Source organism: Chiloscyllium plagiosum, unplaced genomic scaffold (genome assembly GCF_037043375.1).
Source record: "Chiloscyllium plagiosum isolate Xiang-an unplaced genomic scaffold, Cpla_swu_hap1 HiC_scaffold_14, whole genome shotgun sequence".
NCBI classification, from domain to species: Eukaryota; Metazoa; Chordata; class Chondrichthyes; order Orectolobiformes; family Hemiscylliidae; genus Chiloscyllium; species Chiloscyllium plagiosum.
Window position 1 is genome coordinate 79,552,273 of NW_028270152.1, and position 22,024 is coordinate 79,574,296.

General features: G+C 44.4%; 1 long non-coding RNA gene across 1 annotated transcript; it reads right to left on the minus strand.

Moving 5' to 3' along the window:
* Positions 1–19,593: 19,593 nt before the first annotated feature.
* On the minus strand, positions 19,594–21,355 carry LOC122559221 (uncharacterized). The gene is made up of 3 exons (XR_006314375.2): positions 21,294–21,355; positions 20,062–20,207; positions 19,594–19,920 (listed from the first exon to the last, which is right to left on the minus strand). It is a non-coding gene; the product is annotated as an uncharacterized LOC122559221 (long non-coding RNA).
* Positions 21,356–22,024: the final 669 nt, after the last annotated feature.

Genomic DNA, 22,024 nt, shown 5'->3' on the forward strand with positions numbered 1-22,024 from the left:
TATTTCCCTCACTTCAATCTTGCTTTTGTTCTCACATCACTTTAAACATATGACCTCTTTTTTTTTTCGGAACAGATTGTCCCTAGCTTCTACATCTCACCTGAGTTTGAAAGTCTTTATCAAATGTCCTCTCAGTCATCTTCTCTCAGTCCCAACTTCTTCAGTCTGTCATCATCCTAACGTTTCTCATTCCTGGGACCATTGTGTGCAATAAAGGTTCGCCAGACATGTTCCTGGGATGACAGAATTTCCTATGACGAGAGATTGAGCAAACTGGGCCAGTATCACTAGAGATTCAAAGAATGAGAGGTAGTTTCACTGTAAACTACAAAACACAAATAGGGTAGATGCCGGTAAGACATTTCCCCTGTTTTGGGAGTTTAGAACCAGAGAACATAAGTTAAAAGTAGGGAGAGTGTCTCTTAGTTCCAAGAAGTGAAAATATGTTTTTACTCGGGGAGTGGTGAACCATGAGAATTCTTTATCAAATGTTTGTAGAAAGCTCAGTCTTTGTGTATGTTTAAGGTAGAGATTTATGGATTTCTGATTACCATGGTGTATAGGCTTTGAAGTGTGTGATTAGCCACAGTCATTTTGAATGGTGATGCAAGCTTGAGGGGTTGAGTGGCCTACTCCTGAGTATGCTACTCTTATCAATGTCTCTGTGATATGGACAGCTCCAGGTAGAGAGGAGAGTGGAGAATCAGGAGGAGGGGATAAGTGAGTGTGTGAGGGGATGAGGGACTAGAGATCATAAGTGAGGAGGCGAGTGAAGGTGTGTGTGTGTCTGGTGGGTGTTTTTTTGGGATGTGTATGCATAAGGGTGGTTTGTATCTGTTAGGGGGTATTTGCCTGTGAGGGGTGTATGAGGAGTGTGAGTATGAGTGGCTGGATGTGAGGGGGGAAGTGTGTGTGTGAGAGACTGTAAGGGGGGGGGGCGGTGGATGGGTGGGTGGTTTCCTGATGAAGGGCTCCGGCTCGAAACGTCGACTTTCCTGCTCCTCGGATGCTGCCTGACCTGCTGTGCTTTTCCAGCAACACACTCTCAACTCTGATCTCCAGCATCTGCAGACCTCACTGTCTCCTGGGTGTGTGTGTCGATGAGTGGGAGAGAGAGGGGTGTTTGAGTGAGGGGAATGTGTGTGTGTGTGTGTGTGGTGTTTATAAGGTGGGTTGAGTCTGTGAAGGTGGGGTGGATGTATGATTTTGTGTGTGTGGTGTGAAGGGATGTGTGTGTATGTCTGTGTAATGGGTGTCTGGGTGGTGTATGTGTGTAAGAGAAGTGGGTGTGGGGGTGTATATGCATCTTAGATTCTGTGTATGAAGGGTTTGTGTGTGTAAGGTGAGCTGTATCTGTGGCAGGGGTGGATGTGTGATTGTGTGTGTAGGTATGAAGTGGGAGGTGTATGAGTTTGAGGGTGCTGTGGGTGTGTATGTGTGTGAGAGGGGTGTGTGAGTGATGAGATATTTGTGTGGGTGGGTGGGTGTGTTTGTGAGGGAAGTGAGTGTAGGGGCTGTGTGTCTGTGTGTGTGTGAGAGAGAGAGAGAATGAGTGAAGGGTGTGAGCGGATGTATTTAGGAAAGCCTGAGTATATGTGTGTGTGAAGGATGTTGCGGGTGTTTGTATCTGAGGAGGTATGTGTGTCTGTGAGAGGAGCTTGGGAGTGTGTGTGTGGGAGGACTAGGTGTGTGTGTGTGTCTGTGTGGGAGTGTGTATGTATGTGTGTGTGAGAGGCGTGTGTGTCTGAGGGGATGGATGGAAGTGTGTGTGTGTGTGATGGGTAGGTATGATGGGTGTGTTTGTATGCAAGGAATGTGCATGGGCTGAGAGTGTGAGGGGTTGTGTGTGTGGGTATTAAGCAGTATTTGTGAGTGGATGGATATGGGTGTATAAGAAGATTGATGTGTGTGTGGGATGTGAGAGAGGTTTTCATAGGTGGGTGTGAGGGATGTGCATGTGAATGAGGGATCTGTGAGTGTGAGGGGTTGGGTGTGTGGGTGCGAAAGTGTGTGTATTAGAGGGGTGTGTGTGTTTGTTTGAGGGGTGTGTGTGTTTATTTGAGGGGGTGGGTGTGTGTGGGATGGGGGGGTGTATGCGCAGCTGTGTTTGTGGAGGGGTAGATATGTGTGTGAAGGGTGTGTGAATGGTGCATGGGGGATGGTGTGTGTGGGTATGTTTGTTAAGGGGTATGGGTGTGTGAGAATGTAGGAGTGTTTGTGAGATTTGTGTGTGGGTGTGAGGGGGCTGGAGATGTAAAGGGGTTTGTGAATTTACGTTATGCCTGTGTATGTGAGGAGGGTATGTCTGTGAAGGGGCTGTTTGTGTGTTAGTGGAGGTATTAGGGGGATGTGGGTGTGAAGGGGTGTGTGTGTGTGTGTATCTGTGAATGGGGTGGCTGTGTGTCTGCGAGGGGGGTGTTTGTGTGTGTGAGTGGGGGGACTAAGTGTGAAAGGGTATGTGTGTGTGTCTGTGAGGTGGAGTGTATGTGAGTGAGGAGTGTGTGGGGCCAGTATGTGTGTGTGTCTATGTGTGACAGTTTTGTAATTGTGAAGGGGTGGGTGTATGTGATTGGTGTGTGTAAGGGCTGTGTGTGAGGGTGTTTGTGTGGCATGGTATATTGTTAAAGGGTGTGTGTGTCACGGAGTGCTTATGTGTGAGGGGTGCGTGTATATGTGTGGGTGTAGGGGGCTGTGGGTGTCAAGGGGTATGTGAGTCTGTGAGGGATGTGGGTGTTTGTGTGACAGATATTTTTGTCTGTGAGGAGGGATGTGTGTGGGGAGGATGGATGGGTGTGTCTGAGGTTATGTGTGCATGTGAGGGAGATGGGTGGGTGGTGGGGTGTATGTGAAAGAAAGAAAGAGGGAGAGAGAGAGAAGGGTTTTGTGTGTGTAAGGATGTATGTGTTTGAGGAGGGTTTGTGTGAAGTGGTGAATGAATGAGGGGTAAGTGAGGGTGTTTAGTAAGTGGATGAGTGAGTGAGGGGATGATGGCGTGTTCTAGTAGGTGTGTGAGGGAGGAAGTGAGGGGTAAGGGATTGAGGGGATGAAATGGTGAGTGAGTTGCAGGATTGAGATAGTGAGGGATAGAGCAAGGGAGTGAATGATGGTGAGTGAGAGGATGGGTAAGCAAGGGAGAGAGTGATGGGTGAATGTGAGAGAATAAATGGTGAGTGATTGAGGTGGGGTGTGTGCGAGGGAGTATGAGAGTAAGGAGTGAGTGAATGATTGAAGGTGTGACTGTGGACTGAGTGAGAGGCTTGACTGAGGGAGGTGAGTAGTTGAGAGTGTGGTCTTGTAAAAGCACAGCTGGTCATGCAGCATCCAAGGAGCAGGAGAATCAACATTTCGGGCATAAGCCCTTCCTGATGAAGGACTTATGCCTGAAACATTGATTCTCCTAATCCTTGGATGCTGCCTGACCTGCTAGGCTTTTCCAGCACCATACTTTCGACTCTGATCTCTAGCATCTGCAGTCCTCACTTTCTCCTCAGGGAGGTGAGTAGTCAGGTGAGTGTGTGAGTGCATGAAGATGAAAGGGAACTGTGAGAGACTAAGTGACAAAGCGAAAGTGTGAATGGGAGTGACTGAGGTGGGTGGGTGAAGGATTGAGTGAGGGGGGGTAAGTCAGTAAGTGGTAAATGAGTGAGGGAGTGAGTGAGTGAGGGATAAGTGAGTGAATGATTGGGGTGGCAAGTGAGTAAGGGATTGTGAGCGTCATTGGAGCTAGGGTCAAAGGAAGGGTCACTCAACCCAAGATGTTAACTCTGATTTCTCTCCACAGACCTGCTGAGCATTTCCAGTAAATTCTATTTTTGAGTGAATGTTAGAACGTGTGAGGAATTATTCACAATAAATAGGAATGACTCAGATGAGGGAACTAATTTGCAGATACCATAAACCCAGGGTGAACTGTGAGGAAGATGCAGTGTGATTTGGACAAGTTGAGTAAGTGGGCAAATGCATGGCAGATGAACTATAATGTGAATAATGAATGTGAGGCTAGCTCAGTTGGCTGGATGGCTGGTTTTCAATGCAGAGTGACAGCAGCAGTGTAAAGTCATCTTGTACACCAGCTGAGGTTACGATGTAAGATCTTCGTTCTCAACCTCTCCTTCACCTGAGGTGTGGTGACCCTCAGGTTTAACCACCACCATTTGCGTCTCTGTCTCTCAGACAACAATCCTATGGTCCATTAGGACTTTATCTTATCTATCTACTTTGGTAGCAAAACAGGTAGGCAGATTATTGGGGGGGGGGTGAAATAAGATGTGGGTGTCCTTGTCCACCAGTCACTGGAAGTAAGCACGCTTATGCAGCAGGTGGTGAAGAAGAAAAATGGCATGCCAGCCTTCATAATGAGAGGATTCGAGTATCCGAGCAAGGCATGTCTTGCTGACATTACACAGGGCTTTGGTGAGATCATACCCGGAGTATTATGTGCCATTTTGAGGAAGGAGTTCTGGCTATGGAGGGAATGCATGCAATTTAGCAAACTGACTCCTGGGATGACAGGACTGACCGATGAAGAGAGACTGGATCAGTTAGGACTTTGTTGATTTGGATGTGAACATAGGAGATATAATTAGTAATTTTGCTGATGACACCTAAATTGTGGTGTAGTGGACAGCGAAGAAGGTTACCTCAGAGTGCAATGGGATCTTTGATCAGATGGGCCAATGTGCTTAGGAGTGGCAGATGGAGTTTAATTTAGATAAATTTGAGGCGCTGCATTTTGGAAAGGAAAATCAGAACAGGACTTATACACTTAATGGTAAGGTCCTGAAGAGTGTTGCTGAACAAAGAGACCTTGGAGTGCAGGTTCATAGCTCCTTGAAAGTGGAGTCACCGGTTGATAGGATAGTGAAGAAGGCGTTTGGTATACTTTCCTTTACCGGTCAGAGTATTGAGTACAGGAGTTGAGAGGACATGTTGTGGCTGTATGGGATATTGGTTAGGCCACTTTTGGAATATTGCGTGCAATTCTGGTCTCCTCCCTATCAGAAGGATGTTGTGAAACTTGAAAGGGTTCAGAAAAGATTTACAAGGATGTTGCCAGGGTTGGAGGATTTGAGCTATAGGGAGAGGCTTAATAGGCTGGGGCTGTTTTCCCTGGAGCATCGGAAGCTGAGGGGCGACCTTGTAGAGGTTTATAAAATCATGAGGGGTAAATCGCATGCACTCCCCCCATAGCCAGAACTCCTTCCTCAAAATGGCACATAATACTCCGGGTATGATCTCACCAAAGCCCTGTGTAATGACAGCAAGACATCCCTTGCTCGGATACTCGAATCCTCTCGTTATGAAGGATAGGATAAATAGACAAGGTCATAATTTATTAGACTCCCCTGGGTTGGGGGAATCGAGAACTAGAGGGCATCGGTTTAGGGTGAGAGTGGAAAAATTTAAAAGGGACCTAAGGGGCAACTTTTTACACAGAGGGTGGTGCGTGTATGGAAAGAGCTGCCAGAGGAACTGGTGGAGGCTAGTATAACTAGTGGGCGGCACGGTGGCCCAGTGGTTAGCACTGCTGCCTCACAGCGCCTGTAGACCCGGGTTCAATTCCCGACTCAGGCGACTGACTGTGTGGAGTTTGCACATTCTCCCCGTGTCTGCGTGGGTTTCCTCCGGGTGCTCCGGTTTCCTCCCACAGTCCAAAGATGTGCGGGTCAGGTGAATTGGCCATGCTAAATTGCCCGTAGTGTTAGGTTAAAGGGGTGGATGTAGGGGTATGGGTGGGTTGCGCTTCGGCGGGTCGGTGTGGACTTGTTGGGCCGAAGGGCCTGTTTCCACACTGTAAGTAATCTAATCTAATCTAATCTAATCTAATCTAACTACAACATTTAAAAGAAATCTGGATGGGTATATAAGTAGGAAGGGTTTAGAAGGATACGGGCCAAGTGCTGGCAAATGGGACCAGATTAGGTTAGGATCTTTGGTTGGAATGGACAAATTGGACCGAAGGGTCTGTTTTCGTGCTGTACCTCTCTTTGACTCTATGGCTCTATGTTCACTGGAATTTAGGAGAACGAGGAGAGTTATCATAGAAACCTATAAAATTCTAACAGGACTCGACCGAATAAACACAGGAAGGATGCTCCCCGTGATCTGAGAGTCACAGTTTAAGGAGATGGGGTAAACTATTTCTGACTGAGATGTTCCACAGGGATCGGTACTGGATCCACTTCTGTTTGTCATTCATATAAATCATTTAGATGAGAATACAGGAGGCATGGGTTCATAAGTTTTGTTTTGATTTATTGTCACATGTACCTAATTATTGTGAAAAGCTTTGTTTTGCATGCAGTACAGGTGGATCAGACCATACAAAGTGCACAAGGGTAATAGATCTGAGTGAAGGATACAGTGTTACAGCTGCAGAGAAGGTGCACAAAGAGCGAGATCACCATTACATTTAAAATTTGAGAGATCCATTCAGAAGTCTAATAACAGCAGGGAAGAAGCATTTCTTGAATCTGTTGTGTGTTTAAGTTCTCCCCGACAGAAGATGTTGGAAGGGATAATAACATGTGTTGGGTTGGCCGCCTTCCTGAGGCAGTGAGAAGTATTGATAGAGTCAAAGGATGGTGTGAATAATGGATTGGCCTTTGTTCAGAACTCTCTGTGGTTTCTTACTGTCCTGAGCAGAGCAGTTGCCATACCAAGCCGTGATGTATCTGGATAGAATTCCTTCAGTGGTGCATCCGTAAACATTGCTAGCAACTTTACAGGGCATGCTGAATTTCTTTAGCCTTCCGAGGAAATAAAGGCATTGTTGTGCTTTCCTGACCATTGTATCAACATGGATAGACCCGGACAGATTGTTGGTGATCATCACTCTGAGAAACTTGACGTTCTCCCCCTCAGCACCATTGATGTAGAGAGGGATGTGCCCTCCACTTGTTTCCTGAAGGCAATGACCAGCTCTGTTGTCTTGCTGATGTTGAGGGCGAGATTGTTATCTTAACACTATGCCACCAAGCACTCTATCCCTTTCCTGTATTCCATCTATTCATTGTTTGAGATCCAGCCTACAACAATGGTGTCATCAGCAAAACTATGGATGGAGCTAGGATCAAATTTGGCCACACTCACATGAGTGTATAGGGAGTATATTAAGGGGCTGAGTGCTCAGCCTTGCAGACCACCGATGTTGAGGATTACGGTGGAGGAAGTGTTGCTGCCTATTCTCACAGGTTGTAATCTGTGGGTTGGGAAGTTGAGGGTCTGGTTGCAGAGGGAGCGGCGACCTCGGTCTTGGAGTTTGGAAATTAGTTTGATTGGAATTATAGTGTTGAAGGTGGTGTTGTAGTCAGCAAGTAGGAGCCTGACGTAGGTGACCTTGTTATCCAATGTTCCAGGGATGAGTGTAGGTCCGGGGTTTGTGGATGACACCAAAATTGTTAGTGTAGTGGACAGCGAAGGAGGTTATGGAAGATTACAAAGGGATCTTGGTCAATAGGGTCAATGGCTGAGGAGTAGTAGGTGGAGTTTAAATGTGAAATATTGTATTTTTGTAAAAGAAACAAGGACAGTGCTTATTCAATTCGTGGTATGGTCCTGGGTAATATTGTAGAACAGAGAGACCTAGGGGTTCAGGTATATATTTCTTTGAAATTTACATCACAGGTAGACAGGGTGGTTAACATAGAACATAGAACATAGAAGAATACAGCGCAGTACAGGCCCTTCGGCCCTCGATGTTGCGCCGATCCAAGCCCACCTAACCTACACTAGCCCACTGTCCTCCATTTAAGAAAGCATTTAGCACGCTTGTCTTCATTGCCCAGACCTTTGAGTCTCGGAGTTGGAAGGTTGTGTTGAGATTATACTCTCTTTCTGGAGTCTGTGTGCGGTTCTGGTCACCTTGTTATGGGAATGATATTATTAAACTGGAGAGGGTTCAGAAAAGATTTACCAGGATATTACTGGGAAAGGAGTGTTTGAGATAGCAAAAAAGATCGGAAACCCCCCTGAAAGGGTTGGAACTTTTTCACTGGAACATAGGAGCACTGGAGCACCAAGGTGTGACAATATTGTGGTTTCTAAAGTCATGAGGGGCATAGATAAGGTGAATGACGAGCTTCTTTTCCCTAGGCTGGGGGGAGTTTGAAAAACTAAGGGACATATTTTTAAGCTGAGAGGAGAAAGATTTAAGAAGGAAATGAGGGGCACTGTTTTTACACAGACAGTGGTTCGTGTGTGGAATGAACTGCCTGAGGAAATGGTGGATACAGATACTGTTGCAATGTTTAAAAGACATTTTGGACCAGTTAATGAATAGGATTTGGGCCAAATGCAGGCAGTTAGGATGGGTTTAGTTTGAGTCAGTGTGGTCTAGTTGGATTGAAGGGTCTTTTTCCATGCTGTTTAACTCTATGAGAAGAGATTTCTTCACCCAGAGTGAGATCTGTGGAATCTCTGCTATCACAGAAGGTGATTGATGCCAAAATATTTTCCAGGAGTTAGATTTAATTCTTAGGGCGAAAGGGGTCAAAGGGCATGGACAAAAGCAGGAACAGGGGACTGAGTTGAATGAACAGCCATGGTCCCATTGAATGGCAGAGGAGATTCCAGCTCTTATTTTCTCTTCCTGTGCTTTTCTACAAAGTAAATGAGGGAGGGGTTGACTGGGTGATTGAATGAGCGAGTCAGGGATTGAATGGGGTATCTGAGTGAGTGGTGACTGAATGAGTGAAGGGATGGATGAGTGGGTGAGTGAATGGTGAATGAATGATGAGAGGGTGAGTAAGTAGATGAGTGCGTCAGAGGGTAAGTGGATGAATGAGTGAGTGAGGGGGCTGAGAGTTTGGTAAGGGGTTTCATTGAGTCTTCTTTCACCAGAGAATGTGCCAGAAATTCTTTTTGCATTAAGGTACAGATGTTCCTATTTAAATAGTATTTGCTGATACATGAAACATGATGTTTAATGTTAACAGACTGAATGTTTGCTGATTTATTATTTTTTGGGGGTGTCTAGGATCATCTTAATTTTCAAGGGTTTTTGTTTATATTGTGGCAATTAACATTTAACTTGCCTGGTACATTTTCTATGGCAACACCTCTGTCAATCAGAGTTCACTTACCGGCCAATCAGCACCCTCTTTCCATGCTGCATATATTATTGATCCCTTTGGGATTTGGCATTCTTGTGACTGTCCTGATAGCTTGTAGGTTTTGCTGACCACCCCTACTTGCTGTTAAGAAGGTGGTGGAGAGTTAAAATTGAGTCATATTGGAAAATAGCATGAATTTAGTCACTTATTGACTTCACTTTGCATGTTCATAATCCAGCAAGGACTCTGTGTTCTGTTGTTAGCTTCGACCTCATCCTGTATTCGATGTAGCTGTGATTACTTGGGGTGATTTGATGCAGGGGCATTGGTCCCCAGTCTTGAGATAAATTGAATGCAAGATAAAAGGAGAATACTAAACTTGTCTTCAGCTGCTCTCAGTGCTGTTTAAATCCATGAAATCCAACATTATGACACCCTCACTTGACCTCAATGCCCTTACAAATGCCACCTCCATCAGCAACCTCCTTTAGTGGCTGTTACTACAATGGGAGTGGAGCATAAAAATAGGGCAGTCTTTCTACATCTGAACAAGGCATTGGTGAGTGTGCCCCTGGAGAATTGTACACAGTTTTGGTCTTTAAGGGCAGATAGTTTTAGGCAGGATAAATTCACTAGGATTCCAAGGATAAAAGGATTTGACTCTAATGAGCAAATGTTGAGCCGTTACTCTGGCACGGTGGCCCAGCGGTTAGCACTGCTGCCTCACAGCACCAGGGATGGGGTTCAATTCCTGCCTCGGGCGACTCTCTGTGTGGAGTTTGCACATTTTCCCCGTGTCTGCATGGGTTTCCTCCAGGTGCTCTGGTTTCCTCCCAAAGATGTGCAGGTTTAGGTGAATTGGCCGTGCTGAATTGCCTGTAGTGTTAGGTGCATTAGTCAGAGGGAAATGGGTCTGGGTGGGTTACTGTTTGCAGGGTCGGTGTGGATTTGTTGAGCCAAAGGGCCTGTTTTCACCCTGTAGGGAATCTAATCTAATCTAATCAGTGAAGAGAGGGAGGTGGAGACACATGTTGTTGCAGTTCTGGTTAGGTCAGACCGTAATGTTGTTGCGTTGCTTCCTTCACTGTCAACCTATCCTTTCTCTTTCCCCCCCATTAATCCTTCCAGTGGATGAGCAAGGTTATATTGCCCAAAGAACTCCATTTGTTGCCTTTTGACATGGTTTAACAGTTACCTTCTTCCAGCCATATCCTGTCCTGCCTCATTAGCTCTTTCCTCCATTCATATCTTCTTAAACACCACTTGCCAAAGTTATTGATGTGCTTTCCTCCCTCTTTCCCAGTGTTCAAAGCATTATTCATCACTGATTAGAAATATCATTTTAATACAAAGAGGTAGCTAAGGGGATTGTGGAGGCACTGTTGCTGATGTTTCAGGAATCACTGAAGTCACGGAGATTTCCAGAGGACTGAAAAGGGCTAATGTAACAGCCCTGTTTAACAAGGGAGGGAGGCAGAAGACAGGAAACTATAGGCTGGTCAGCCTGACCTCTGTTATTGGGAGGATTTTGGAGTCCATTTTTAAGGATGAGATTGCAGAGTCCTTAGAGGTACCTCATCAAAAGGAGGGAACGCCTTACAAATCTGTTCGAATTCTTTGAGGAGGTATTGAGAAAATTAGACAAAGGAGAGCCTTTGGCAAGGTGCTGTATGGGAGGCTGCTAAATAAGAGCCCATGGTGTTAGGAGCAAGGTACAGGCACGGATATAGAATTAGCTGACCAGTAGGAGGCAGAGTGTGTTGATAAAGGGGTCTTTTTCAAAATGGCAGCCAGTGACTAGTAGAGTTCCAGAAGGTTCCACAATTATTCAAGTCCTCCAGTAATGATCTTGTAAAAATGATCAGTAATGATCCAGACAAAGGAGCTGAAAGCATTGCTGCTACGTTTGCAGATGACACAAAGTTAGGTGGAGAGATAGGTAGTGTGAGGAAGTGAAGAGGCTGCAGAAGGACTGGGTCAGGCTAAGAGAGTGAGCAAAGAGGTGGCAGATGGAATACAATGTGGGAAAGTGTGAGGTTATGCATTTTGGTAGAAAGTTTGGAGGAATAGACTATTTTTTAAATGGGAGGAGAAAGTGAGGACTGCAGAAGGGCTTATGCCCGAAACGTGGATTCTCCTGTTCCTTGGATGCTGCCTGACCTGCTGCGTTTTTCCAGCAACACATTTTCAGCTATTTTTTAAATGGGGAAAGGCTTTGGAAATCTGAAGCACAAAAGAACTTTGGAGGCCGAGTTCAAGATTCTTTTAAGGTTAACATGCAGATTCACTTGGCAGTCAGGAAAGCAAATGTTAGCATTCATTTCGAGAGGGCTAGAATACATGAGCAGAGATGTACTGCTGAGGCTTTATAAGGCTCTGGAGAGACCACGTTTGGAATATTGTGAACAGTTTTGGGACTCGTATCTAAGAAAGGATGCATTGGCCTTGGAGGGGGTCCAGAGGAGGTTTACAAGAACGATCCCAGGGTTGAAGAGCTTGTCATATGAGGAGCGATTGTGGACTCTGCAGCTGTACTCAATAGAGTTTAGAAGGAAAAGGGCAGTTTCTGATTGAAACTTAGAGAATTCTGAGAGGCCTGGGTAGAGTGAACATGGAAGCGATGTTTCCACTAGTAGGAGAGACTAGGATCTGAGGGCACTCCTCAGAGTGAAAGAACTGAGATGAGAAGGAATTTCTTCAGCCAGAGGTTGGTGAATCTGTGGAACTCATTGCCGTAGAAGCCTGTGGAAGCCAAGTCATTGAGTGTATTTAAGCCAGAGACACATATGTTCTTGATTAGTGAAGGGATCAAGGGTTTTGGGGAGAGGTAGGAGAATGGGGTTGTGAAACAGATCAGCCATGATTGAATGAGCAGAGTCAATGGGCTGATTGGTATAAATCTGCTTCTATACCTTTTGGTCTTATGGTGAGGTATTTTTTTGAACCCCTTCTGGAATTCCAACTACAACATCTACTGGCTCCCTCTATCCACTCTGGTTGAGATTTCCTTGAAAAGCTTTTATAAACTAGTCTGATATGATTTCTCTTTCATGAAGCAATGCTGACTCTGCTTGATTAGATTACAATTTTCCAAAACTTTCTGCATAATTGAATCTTGAGACTAGGGACGTCACTTCTAATCCAAAGATCAAAAAACATTACAGCATAGGAACAGACCCTTTGGCCCTCCACACCCATGCCGATTCTGATCCTCTATCTAAACCTGTTGCCTATTTTCTAAGGATCTGCACGGTGGCTCAGTGGTTAGCACTGCTGCCTCACAGCACCAGGGACCCTGGTTCGATTCCAGCCTCGGGCGACTATCTGTGTGGAGTTTGCACATTCTCCCCGTGTCTGCGTGGGTTTCCTCCGGGTGCTCCGCTTTCCTCCCACAGTCACAAAGATGAGGTGAATTGGCCATGCTAAACTGCCCAGAGGGTTAGGGGTAAAAATGTAGGATAGGGCAATGGATCTGGGTGGGTTGCTGTTCGGAGGGTCGGTGTGGACTTGTTCAGCCAAAGGGCCTGTAGCCATACTGTAGGGAATCTAATCCAATTTCTGTTTCCTGCCCATTAAGTGTCTTCTAGATACATCTTAAATGACGCTATCATTTCCCCCCCCCCCAACACCTCTCCTGGCAACAAGTTCCATCACCCTCTGTGTAAACAACTTTGCCTGTGTAGCTTCCTTAAACTTGTCCCCTCTCACCTTGAATTCGTGGCCCTTAGTAATTGAGTCCCCCGGTCTGGGAAAAAGCTTCTTGCTATCCACCCTGTCTATATTTGTCATGATTTTGTCGACCTCAATCAGGTCACCCTCAACCTCTGCCTTTCTAATGAACATAATCCTAATCCAGTCAAACTCTCTTCGTAGCTAGTGCCCTCCATACTAGGCAACATCCTAGTGAACCACCTCTGCACCCTCTCTAAAGCATCCACACTCTTTTGGTAATGCGGCGACCAGAACTGTACGCAGTATTCCAAATGTGGCCGAACCAAAGTCCTATACAACTGTAACATGACCTGCCAACCTTTGTACTCAATACCCTGTATGCCGCCTTTACCACTCTATCGACTTGCATTGTCACCTTCAGGGAACAATGGACTTGAACACCCAGATCTCTCTGTACATCAATTTTCCCCAGGACTTTACCATATATTTCGCTCTTGAATTGCATTTTCCAAAATGCATCACTTCGCATTTGTCCGGATTGAACTTCATCTGCCATTTCTCCACCCAACTCTCCAATCTATCTATATTTGCTGCATTCTCTAACAGTCCCCTTTACTATGGGCTACTCCACCAATCAGAGTGTCATCTGCAAACTTGCTAATCATACCACCTATACCTTCCTCCAGTATCGTCTGGTACTTCTCCAATGATATTTGGAAAATTATGACCAATGCATCCACTATCTCTGTAGCTACCTCTTTTAGGTATACAGGCCATCAGGGCAGGGTCAGGGCAGACATGCCTTTAGCCCCGTTAGTTTGTCTAATACTGCTTCTCCAGGGATGGTGATAGTGATTAATTCCTCTCAGTTTTCATTAGTATTAATGGGATGTTCGAAGTATCTTCCACCGGAAAGCCTGACACAAAATATGTTTAATTCATTTGCCATTTCTTTTTTCCCCCCAAATAGTCTTCCCAGATACATTTTCTAAGGGGGACTGTATTCACTTTGATCTCTCTTTCTTTTTACATACTTAAAGAAGTTCTTGTCAATTTGTATATTCCTCGCAAATTTGCCCTCATAGTTTATTTTCTCAATCTTTAACTATTGTTTAAGTCTTCCTTTGCTGGATTCTGAATTTATCTGAGTATTTGGGGCTATTGCTGACTTTGTCTCCTTATTTGCTTTTCTTTCAACTTAATTCTCTCCATAACTTCCTTGATTAGCCATAGATGGTTCATCCCTCTCTGAGAGTTTCTCCTTTCTGGGATGTATTTTTTCTGAGAGTCATGAATTATGGCCTTAAATGTCTATCACTGCTTGCTTACTGCCATTCCTGTTAATCTGTCAGCCCAGTTCGCTTTAGCTAACTGTATTCACATTTCATTGCAATTACTTTTATTTAAGTTATCTCTGACCCAAATTTCTCCTTCTCAAACTGAATATTAAAGTCTATCATGTTATAATCACTACCACTGCAAGTTGCAGTCTGAGGTCATTTATTAAATCTGCCTTGTTACATATTACCAGATCCAAGATAGCCTGCTCCTTGATTAGCTCTATGGTACATTGCCCTAGGAATACATTCTGAGTTCATTATCATAGCTCCCTTTCCAATTTGATACACCCAATCAACATGAAGATTAATATCACCCATAGTTATCATTCTATTCTTTTTTTACATGCTCCCGTTGTTTGTTGATCTATCGCCTTTCCTACAGACTGTCTACTGTTTGAAGGTCTATATACTGCTAATACCAATGTTTTCTTCCCTTTGCTGTTTATAGCTCCACACAAATGATTCTACAACATCTGGGCCTAGATCATCTCACAACTGTCTTTATTTCATCTCTTATTAACAATGCTGCCCCACAACCTTTTCCATCCCTCCTCCTTTTCTGAACATCAAATATTCTTGCATATTAAGTTGCCTGTTTAGTCTCCCTGGCACCAGAGATCTTTTATGTGATCTCATTTCATTGTGCTTGGTTCTGATCCTGGGCTTCAATTTATCCTGTTCAATAAATCCTTCCAAACAATGAGCCAAATAAAGCAATGAAAAAAGCACCTCTTTCCCTCTGCACCAAATTCCATTGCTGCTTCTGAATTTCCTGAACTATACATTCACTTGGGCTGCCCGTGATTTGTCCTTCCTGACTGTGTGCAGTTTTCTGATCTTACACTTTCAACAGACTCTCAATTGAGCTGAGGTGAGCTGAGAGGACTCTCGCAACATCTATTGAGTCCTTATTCGGGCTTCAGGGTGATTGAGTGATAACTCCCTCAGTTAACTGAGTCAGCTAACTTATTAACCTCTTCACTACATGCCTAAATTTTAAGCTTTTAAAATGTAGAAAGAAATGAAAGATTTACAAGTTCTGTTCCCAAACCGCCTTCAAATTTCTCGAATTAAATACTCGCTCAGGCTGTGTCTCCTTGCAAATGGGATCTCTCTTTCCTGACCATGCAAAACCTACTGAAATTGTTTAATTTTGTATGAACACTTCGCACTTGGCCTGATCCCTTTTTGGAGTGTTTTTTTGGAATTCAGTATCATTTCATGTTGCTGAGCATCATGAGTTTGGAATCATTTTTTAATTCTGTTCTGTACTCCATATTATTTAGCTGTAGTGAAAGAAACAGTGTCCCTGGGCGACATCACTGTCTATCATCCTTCCATCTAAAAGCCAACCATTTACCTAGGTTTAGTATTCAAGCTTACCTTTTTATCTAATTGGACGCTGACTGTCCTATCCCCATGAGGCTCAAAGTTGGCAAGCTGCCTTTGATGTGATATGTTGAAACATGGTTCCTTAAAAACCATTTGGGGGGGGGGGGGGGATCCAACATCTACCATGTTTGCATCATCAACCTTCTGTGTTTTTCATCAAAATATTCAATTATATTTGTCAAACACAATCTGTGCTGGTTCTACTTAATTCCACCAAACCTCTCAAAGTGCCTGTTAAGATCGTCCTGATGAATATTTCTAAAGCCTTGCTCGCCATTGGTGGGAAACCAACTCACTTGGAGTCGCTGCTTGCACCTTCTTTTCAATGAGCTGGCATGCCTGCCATCCTTCAATACTCTGACGTTCCCTGGAAATCTAGATAAGATCGAAAGATGAACCTATTCACTCTCTCCGTTCTCATTTCTGTGAGGAGCCTCCAATGTAGGCCATCCAGACCGGGTGGCGTAACCATGCTAAATACAGCCGATCTTTTCAGTGCACCCTCTCTTTCAATTTTCACACTGTCCATTACCTTCACTATTTCTGCTTCAACTTATATTTTGTCAGATTTCTCTTTCGAGAACGACATGCTCGTCAAACATTCTGGGTATTTTCTCGTCAACCTGTTCAGAGGTGTTATGCACAGCTTATGACCACCTTATCCACTTACGTTGCCATTTTCAGGGAACTGTGGACCTGTACGCCTAGGTCCCTCTCTACATTAATATTTGTAAGGGTTCTGTCATTTACTGTAAGTTTCTCTCGAGCATGAGATCTTCCAAGATGCATCACCTCACATTTGTCTGGATGAAACTCTATCTGCCATTTTTCCATCCAAGTCTCTAGCCTATCTTTATCTTGCTGTATCCTTTGGCAATCTTGCTGACTATCTGCAGCTTCTCCAATCTTTGTGTCATCCACAACTTAATAATCAGACCACCTACATTCGCCTCCATATCATTTTATATATTAATGTAAGGAAACAATGCTGCACTTCTACAAATTGTTGATCAGGCCACATTTAGAGAGTTGTGTTCAGTTCCGGGGCACTTATTAAAGGAAGGATGTTAAAGCTCTGGATAGAGTTCAAAGGTCACCACCACCTGATGAAGGAGCAGCGCTCAGAAAGCGAGTGCTTCCAATTAAACCTGTTGGACTATAACCTGGTGTTGTGCGATTTCTAACTTTGTACACCCCAGTCCAACACCGGCATCTCCAAATAATTTCTCACCAATGAGGGACTTTAGATACAAGGGTTTATTCTCTTGGAGTAGAGAACATTAAGACATGACCTTACTGAGGTGTTCAAAATTCTGAACAGTTTTGACAGAGTAAAGAAGGATATTCTGTTTCTACTAGTTAGTACGTCAGTAACTAGGGGTCACAAGATTGTCAGTGATAGAGCTAGGAGCAAGATGAAGGAAAACAGAACATTGTTAAGATTTGGAATGCACTGCTCACAAGAATGGTGGATGTGGATTCCATGTGCGGTTTCTAAAGAGAGCTGGATCTACATTTGAGAGTGAATTTTGAGGGCTACAGAGATAGGGCTGGAAAGTGGAAGCTTTCACTGAATGAGGTAGCTCATTCAGGAGTTGGTACAAACATGATGGGTTGAATGGCCTCCCTCTGTACCATAAAATTCTGTGATTGTATGCCATTAAACCTGGAACCATGAGGAGAAAACTGTGACAGGACAGGAAGAGATGTCAAGAGGACAGGACAATCTACAGGGGCTGACACATAGCATAGAATCATAGGAATAGGAGGAGGTCATTCAGCCCATTGAGTCTGTTCCACCATTTAATATGATCCTGGCTGATTCAACACCTTTTACCCATGATCCCCATAGCCCTTTATGCCATTGGTAATAAAATAAATGATCAACATTTACTTTAAATATATTGAAAAGACTGAGCTCCCACAGCCTGTTGCATAGAAAATATCAAATATTCACCGCTCTCTGACTAAAAACCAAAGTCCTCATTATGGACTTAAATGACAAATCCCTGACTTTAAAATTATGCCCCCTGATTTTCGATTCCCTGACCAGAGTAAACATCTTGCCTGCATCTACCCTGTCTCTGTTAAGAAGTTTGCAGGTTTTAATTAGACCACCTCTCATTCTTTGAAATTCTACGCTGAGCTTTTCCAGCAGTTACTGTTTTTGTTTCCAATTTGTTTATTCTCTCTTCAAATGACAGTCTTATCATCCTGGGAACAAGTCTAGTGAACCTTCAGTCACTCCCTCTATAGTAGTAATCTTTCCTGAAATAAGGAGACCAAACCTGCACACACTACTTCAGGTATATTCCAACCAAGCTCCCATACAATTGAAGCAGGACTTCACTGCTTCTGTGCTCAAATCCTCTTGCTATAAAGGGTAACATTCCATTAGCCTTCCTAATGGACTTAAATGACAAATCCCTGACTTTAAAATTATGCCCCCTCATTTTCGATTCCCTGACCAGAGTAAACACCTTGCCTGCAACTACTCTGTCCCTGTTAAGAATTTTGCAGGTTTTAATTAGACCGCCCCTCATTCTTTGAAATTCTACTGAATACAGGCCCATGTTAGCCTTCAGCAACTGGCTGACTAGAACACTTGGGCCCCTTTGTAATTCTACACTTTTCAGTCACTTACCATTTAAGAAATAATCTGTATATCTGTTTCTTCTACCAAAGGGGATAAATGCACATTTGTTCCACGTTCTATTCCTTCTGCTTATAAATTATTGGTGAATGATTTTTCTAAACTTGACAGCCAATTAATCATTTTCTTTAGATTAGATTGTGGAAACAGGCCCTTCGGCCCAACAAGTCCACACCGACCCACCGAAGCGCAACCCACCCATACCCCTACATTTACCCCTTACCCAACACTACAGGCAATTTAGCATGGCCAATTCACCTGACCTGCACATCTTTGGACTGTGGGAGGAAACCAGAGCACCCGGAGGAAACCCACGCAAACTCCACACAGTCAGTCGCCTGAGGCGGGAATTGAACCCGGGTCTCCGGCGCTGTGAGGCAGTAGTGCTAACCACTGTGCCACCGTGCCGCCCACAAGAAAACACAAGAAAGCTGACAGGGCACGTAATGTGTGGAGACTGGAGCAAATGGGAGCTGCTGGACAACTGTGCAACTCGTGGCACCCACAGCTGCGATATGTGTAGCTTGAGTAGCTTTGGCTCGGAGTTGAGCTGGGGAACCATCTGAGTGGGGCTGTTACAAAGGATGTGCTTACAACAGGGAATAGCATAGCCAGCGAGAGACATGTTTTCTGCACCTAAGAATGAGAGTCTCAAAGGTTATGTTTCATAAGCGGCACGGTGGCACAGTGGTTAGCACTGCTGCCTCACAGCACCAGAGACCCGAATTCAATTCCCGCCTCAGGCGACTGACTGTGTGGTGTTTGCACATTCTCCCCGTGTCTGCGTGGGTTTCCTCCGGGTGCTTCGGTTTCCTCCCACAGTCCAAAGATGTGCAGGTTAGGTGGATTGGCCATGCTAAATTGCCTGTAGTGTTAGGTGAAGGGGTAAATGTAAGGGAATGGGTCTGGGTGGGTTGCGCTTCGGCGGGTCGGTGTGGACGTGTTGGGCCGAAGGGCCTGTTTCCGCACTGTAAGTAATCTAATCATAATCTTCTCTGCTCCAGGGAGAATAAGCCCAGTCTCTCTAATCTTTCCTTGTATCTAAGATCTTTCATTTTCGACATCATTGTAATAAATTTCCTTGACACTGTCTCCAGGTCTTTAACATCTGTCCTGAAATAAGGTGCCCAGAACTGAACACAATAGTCCAAATGTGGTCTGACCATTGATTTGTGGAGGTGTAGCATCACTGAAATAGCAACTGAAGATATTGTCTGTTTGCTGATGTTTTTATTTCTTCCAGTGCACAGAAATGACGTGAGTTGCATTGACATTCACAAAGGAGAGAATCAACTAGGCAAAAGTGAGGAGTGCAGATGCTGGAAACCAGAGTTTAGATCAGAGTGGTGCTGGAAAAGCACAGCAGGTCAGGCAGCATCTAGGAGCGGGAAAATTGACGTTTCAGGCAAAAGTCCTTCTTCATGAATACTCGTCGATTTTCCTGCTCCTCAGATGCTGCTCACCTGCTGTGCTTCTCCAGCACCACTCTGATCTAAACCCCCGTTCACAAAGGACATATGACTTAAGAATCTCACAGAGGGCATAATCACCTAATTTTATAACTTTACTGTCGATCCAGAACTGTCAAATCCAGCAATAGATCACTGAATTGGGAACTCAACTCCCAATAACCAACCTGAGATATACCTTGTCCATGGGTCTTACTTTGCTTCACCTTCAGTCTTAACACTCTGGCGGTCTGTGTTGGTTTGATACCCCTTCCTTGTTTGATCTGTGCCCAGTCCATATACTAGTCCCTTGCCAAGGAGTTGTGGCCTTCTTAGGAGCAAATTACTGCAGGTGCTGGAATCTGTATTGAAAACAAACAGTGTTGGAGATCACGGCAGGTCAGGCAGAATCCATGGAGGAAAGACAAGAGTCTAGATGTCTCAGAGCTGAAGTGAAGTGTGGAGGGGACAGTACTTATGCAATAGTGAGAGGGCCTTCTTACCTTTTGAGTTATGGAGTCTACTACTCTCGAGATAGTCCCACGTCTATATTTCTTTACCAGAAGCCGAGCAGGGCAACCTGTCATTTGGAGCCAATCTTCACACATGAGTACTTGAAACAGCTCGGCAAAAGTGGGTACTGCAGATGCTGGAGATTAGAGGCAAGATTAGAGTGGTGCTGGAAAAGCACAGCAGGTCAGGTAGCATCCGAGGAACAGGAGAATCGATGTTTCGGGCAAAAGCCCTTCATCAGGAAAGGGCTTTTGCCCGAAATGTTGTTTTGCTTGAAACAGCTTGTTGATTGAAATAAAAATGGAAAGAACTGCGGATGCTGTAAATCAGAAATAAAAACTGAAATTGCTGGAAAAGCTCAGCGAGTTAATGTTTTGTGTTGAGTGACCTTCCTTCAGAGCTCTGATTTCTCTCCACAGATGCTGCCAGACTCGCTGAGCTTTTCCAGCAATTTCTGTTTTTGTTGTTGATTGAAATGTCCAGTCAATTACTGATTGAATCCTCAGTTCCCAACCCTCCTTTTTTGTGCTGCAGTTTGATGCACCCAGGACTGATCACACCTTAACCGGGCTTTTTTTTTAAGAATATTGCCTTGATGCTTCAACCACACTGACTCAGTCCATAATTTCACCCCTTCTTCATTTATCCAGCTTTTAATTTTCAGTTGTTTACTTTATAAACATCTGCAATGACTTCAGCATTTTGTTGTCAGAACAACATGCCAAAACACTTGGCAACTTATGAAGGATGATTTATAGAGTCGTAGAGTCATGCAGCATGGAAGTAGGCCCTTCAGCCCAACTTATCCATGCCAACCAAGTTTGACTGGTATTGGCTGAGAACTCTTACTGTCTGCTCTCTCATTCATGGAATCAGAGTTCTGTATTTTGGACTCAAAACATTAACTCTGTTTCTCTCCCTGCCGATGCTGCCAGGCCTGCTGAGTTTCTCCTGCACCTATTTCAGAGGTTAAGTGATGGTCTCTCTGCTACTTATCAGTCCAAGTTCAAAAAGCAGTTTTCCCACTTAATTTCACAGGTCTGTGATGAAAACAGAAATATTTTTGTCTCCTGGTCCACACACTTAACCCATCCCTTTTCATAAATCTGCCACATCGTGCTATTGCCATTAATAACAGCAAACCATCTTGCTTCATATCCAGCCATTCTGCTGCAGACCGAAATCTCATTGCTCTGCTCTGCTCTGGGATCTTGACTTGTACCTCTTGTAGATGTGCAGCATGTTCAGCAAGAGTCTGCTGTCTCACATCTTTTTTCCTTGTGCTTCTCCAATTCCGGAAGTATTTCCTTAGGTTGAACAGGAACTAGAATGTTTTTCAGCTGCTCAGTTTGTTGCTCTTTGAAAATCCTGACTGTTAGTAGTTTCAGTTTGACGCAACAGGAAGATCTTTGTTGTCTTGAGTTGTGAAGTAACTGTATTTGTACGTCACTCAGAATTATGCGCTGATGATCTGAGTGAGTCTGTCTCCTTGTGTCTCTGTTTCTCTGTTTGTCTGTGTCACTCCTGTCTGTCTGCTTCTCTCTCTATCTCACCTTCCAGCTTTCTCTCTCTTCCACCCTGTTTGTCTCTTTCACTGTCTGTTAATTCCTCCTCTGTCTGTCAATCCATCTATCTCTCTTTGCTTTTTTCTGCCCCCGCCTCTCTTTCTCTGATATTTCTTTTTCTTTGTCACTCTGTCTGTCTGTCTGTCTGTCTGTGATCCTCATTTCTGCTGTGTGTGTATGTGAGAGAGAGAAAGCGCGTGCATGCGCGTGCCTCTTTCTTTTCTCTCTCTCACTCTATCTTCTTCTCTGGCCTCTCTTCCCTCTGCTAGGCTGTTTTCCTCCATTAATACTTCCTGAGCTGCTGATATTTATTTTAGCATTTTCTCTTACTATTTAAGCAATTTTTACCATGGGAACATGGGCCACTTGCCCCCTTGAGCCTGCTCTG